Source organism: Lycium barbarum, chromosome 5 (genome assembly GCF_019175385.1).
Source record: "Lycium barbarum isolate Lr01 chromosome 5, ASM1917538v2, whole genome shotgun sequence".
Taxonomy (NCBI): Eukaryota; Viridiplantae; Streptophyta; class Magnoliopsida; order Solanales; family Solanaceae; genus Lycium; species Lycium barbarum.
The window spans coordinates 128,838,406-128,843,200 of NC_083341.1; the positions used below are offsets into that span (position 1 = coordinate 128,838,406).

General features: G+C 38.9%; 1 non-coding gene across 1 annotated transcript; it reads right to left on the reverse strand.

Moving 5' to 3' along the window:
- Positions 1–557: 557 nt before the first annotated feature.
- On the reverse strand, positions 558–664 carry LOC132643075 (small nucleolar RNA R71). Its single transcript, XR_009583524.1, has one exon. It is a non-coding gene; the product is annotated as a small nucleolar RNA R71 (small nucleolar RNA).
- Positions 665–4,795: the final 4,131 nt, after the last annotated feature.

The following is a 4,795-nucleotide window of genomic DNA, read 5'->3' on the forward strand; positions in this document are numbered from 1 at the left end:
TGGCGTCGTTGTCGGGGACTACGGTTTAGAAATTACTAATTGTTGTGTACTCTTCTTTAAAACTTTTTCTATTCCATCACACCTTGTTTGCTGTTTTAGTGAACCAGGTGAACATGGCAGGAAGACCCAATCGCAATCAAGGAAACCAAGGGGGACTCTAAGTGAACCCTCCTGCACCAGAAGAGGAGGAGGATGAGAATGTATTTGCAGAATTCATCAATGAAGCTGATTATGCTTCTGTTGTGGTTCCTCCTAGAACGGGAAATCTTAATTTCAAAATTGATAGTTCTATCTATCAGCTATAGAAACTTGAAGGCTATTTCCGCAATTCTTCGGAGGATTGTCCACTCCGACCCTTGAAGAACTTCCTGCATGTATGTTCTCAACAATCCCAAGGTGTTGTTCCTGTTGATGCACTGCAGTTACGGGTCTTCAAATATTCCTTGGCTGGCCAAGCAAGGGAATGGTATGAAAAGCTCCCTAGCAATACTATTCACACCTGGAACGAGTTAGCCAATATATTCTTGAAAAAGTGGTTCCCACCAAGCAAAAAGGCTGAGCTTCGGGACAAGATCTTTGAGTTCAAACAACTTCCAGGGGAACAATTATATGCAGCATAGGAGCGTTTCAAATACTATCTAGCTCTATCTCCGACTCATGGATTTCCGGATGCTATCCTCACTGAAAAGTTCTACAAGGGGTTAGATACCATGAATCAAATTGCTGTCAACACTGCAGCTGGGGGATGCTTCATGGACAAATCATTTGTCATCACCAGATTGCTCGATAAGCTTACCACCCACAATCAAGCTTGGCACTCGAGTGATAGTGAAGTCTTGTCATATGGTAGTCCCTCTACTGCCGCGGTGGCCAAAGAAAATCATGAGCAAGATCATGCCTTTGCTCAATTGCAAACCACCGTGGATTTATTATCGAAGATGCTTACGGAGAAAGAAGCCAGATGCGTTAATGTTGTCGAGGAGATGCCACCTCATGCTCCCAGAATGTACCAAGTCTTTGAAGAAGCTTATCTAGAGGGGCATCCACAATATGAAGATGCGAATTATGTCAACAACTCGCAAGGGGGTTATCAACGGCAAAATTATCAAGGTCCCTGTTATGCCCCGTATATTTATACATCGAATTATTCGCAAGCAAGTCGACTCAAGTTAAAGGCGGAGTCATTTTCGGACATGAAATAGAAACCTTTAAATTTCAATTTTAAATTAGAATATAAATTATTTATAAATTTTATTTAGTGTAAAAATATTATTGGGGATTAGGAATTAATTAATGATGGTTAAATTTTTAAGTAAGGGATTAGTGTTTAAAAAAAAAAAATTAAAGGGCTGCCACGTGGCACCAAGTAGGCTACCACGTGGCACCAATTGAGCAATGGTCAGTGGCAACAACGTGTCCACATGGGCAGCAACATATAAAAGAAATTGGATGACAATGTAAATCATTTTCATCTTCACCTTCAATATTAATTGAAAGAAAAAAAATATATATGAAGCTATGGCCATGGCTGCTACGGCCATGGGAGATCATAAAAAAATATGTGTGTTTTCTTACTTTGAATCAATTCCGAGGTGATTTACAAGTTCAAGGAGGTGATAGCAACGTTGGATATTGAATCGGGGAAGAAGAAATTGCGAAATTGGAGCAATTAAAAGTAGAAATTCCTCCGAGAAAATTAAGGTAAGATTTTCTTCTTTTATGATGTAATTGTGTCAATAGTATTGTAATGGAATTATTAGAATTGGATTGGACGAAATTGGAATTAAGAAAATGCATGAAATCGATATTATAGGAAATTGTGGGTTGAAATGGATTAAGAGAAATTGTTGGGCTGTTAGAATTGTTATGGGCTGAATTGTGAGAATTTTATGTGTATATTGTTGTTGTTGGTATTTCTGTGTTGACAGGAGAACAATTAGAAATTCGGGTTAGGCGAATATATAGGGGAAATGCTGCCCGATTTTCGTTAAGCCCTTAACTAATGGAAAACCCTAAACGAGAGTGTATAGGTTAAAGAACAAGTTCTATAAAGTGATGGGCTACGGATTTATGAACTAGAAAGTATAGTTACTGACGATAACATTACTCTTGTATTAAATAGGCTAAAAGAGCGACGAAGCGAACGAAAGTGCGATTAACCTTCAGCAAGTATGTAAAGCTGTCCCTTCTTTCTTTTGGCATGTCTTAGATTTATGTGATGAATGATATGAGCTTTGGGGTAATACTATTCATAAGTCTTGAGTGTGATTTATGATTCTTATTCACTTCTTGATGTTAGAGCTCTTAAGTGATTGAGCTTCCCTCTCCAGTTTTCTATACGTTGGATAATAGTCGACATATATAAGCCCCTATTCCTAGAAACTCTACGAACTAATGTCTCTGACTTCTATAAGCTATTTCACACTATATTGACATGTGTCTACGATTCCTAAGACTCTTTTGATATGAACTATGATGACATTCGAGGGATACTTGATATAATTGTCGCTATTGATACTCAGGTGTTAATCTCTTCTTCTTATTCTGTAGAGTCTTGATAATGATCTAAATTGCATATGGTTGCTCACTACTCTGCTCGTGCATGCCTCAATATGTCTTTCACCAAGTCCCGAGCCGGGTATGTTATCGTGCACAGTTTCACTGCATTGTTCACGGAGTCCCTCACTAGAGGGCCGGGTACGGTATATATATATATATATATATATATATATATATATATATATATATATATATATATATATATATATATATATATATATATATGATGATATGATGATATGATGACATGCTATGGAGGCCAGGAGGGCATATGATGACTTTATTCACCGAGTCCCTCACTAGAGGGTCGAGTACGGTATATATGTATATGATATGTGATATTGACATGCATGATTTATGTTTCAAAGGCAAGTGTTTTGGTATTCTGGACATTGTACCTGTTTCCTGTACTCCCTATTTCAGTTATGATACTCTTTACTGTATTTTATGCTTTACATACTCAGTACATATTTCGTACTGACCCCCTTTCTTCGGGGGGCTGCGTTTCATGCCCGCAGGTACAGATAGTCGGTTTGGTGACCTTTCAGCATAGGACTTCTACTCAGCTGTCTTGGAGAGCTCCATTGTTCCGGAGCCTAAACTTTTGGTACAGATCTTATGATGTATATGTATATGTTTACCCAGGGGTACGGCGGGGCCCTGTCCTGTCATATTTCGCTATCGATACTCTTAGAGGTCTGTAGACATATGTGTGGGTTGTGTATGGGTTCTGTTCAGCTGTGTCTATACGATGTGGTGTGGTACGATGTTCATCTATAGTGGCAGCCTTGTCGGCTTGCGTATTATTTCATGATATGACCAGTTGTGACTCCTCAGGAGACAGTGTATCTCAATATACATATATGATGACGCTATGAACCTTCAGAGTTCTTTTGTAAAGTTCCATATTGTTCGTAGTTTTAGTTTGACTATATCTGATAGGTATGTATATGGGTGTCCAGGTCGGGCACCAGTCACGGCCTACGGGGTTGGGTCGTGACAAAAGTGGTATTAGAGCAGTTCGTCCTCGGAGTGTCTACATACCGTGTCTAGTAGAGTCTTGTTTATCGGTGTGTTGTGCACCACATCTATAAATAGGAAGCTACAAGGCATTTAGGATGTTACCTTTCTTTCATATCTAAGATCGTGCGATAGAGCCCCAGTCATAGGAAATGAAATTGCTTACACTAACCTTTGATTTCAGCTGAAGAACGACATCGACAGAAGAAAGCGACCGATGATATTGGCAGTTACAAGGCACACAGGTAAGTTACGGTGCGAAAGAGGCATGTTGGATAAGGTAAGAATATTGAAACATGATTGAAACGTTAATTTGAAGGGTGAAAGAAGAGGTGGATAGGAAAGTATAACAGAACAGATCGTCAAAGGATCAGGTACGTCTCGAGGCGCTATGTAAGGTAAGTTCCGACACCTTTATATTTTTACTGGAAATTGGGAGCTCTGTGTGGCTATGATACGATATGATATATGCGTATATATGTTGGCCCTGTGAGGCATTGTTGGTATTTCCTGCGTGCAAGTTCTGGGATAGTAAGAAGTACAGAGGAAACTCTGCCCAAATTTTCCAGAAGTAGGAAAAGGAAGAGAATGAGATATAAGTTCATAATATGTTTTGAAGGTTGATACCGACAAGGTAAATCAATTATGTTGGACTAAAGAGTTAAGAAATACCCCCACATCATCCATAAGAAGCATTATTCTTGTTTGAGAGACCTTGTTTTGAAGAAGCGTATATGAGCATCAGAATTTGGAATTCATTTGGACGGACCAGAATATTGTCCAGCCGCATTTTTGCCTTAGAATAAACTTATGTTGAAGGGCAAAAACTTCCGGTATTTAAGTTTCACTTCTATTGAAAAGTACAAAGCATACAGCAGGTAGTTTGTGAACTAGATAATTCGTTCACGACTCAAGAATAAACCTGGAGGTAAACCATGTGAATCAAGCACTAGAGGTCCTGTGGTGCTTGTCGGATTCTAGTTTTCTTCTGCTGGTTGTTGGAGAATGCTCCCTAGTAACATTTTATTGGTTCTTAATCAACTAGTTGGAGATGGAATTTGTGGAAGGAAAACTTAAATTATGGGCTGTCTAGGATCATGTATTTCATATGTTGTTGGTGAGATGCTAGGATGATTCAGAAGGGCTTGTGATACTAAGGGATGATTTAGAAAGAGGTGGCAACTCGTAACAGAACATTTTATTGAGGTATCAAGTG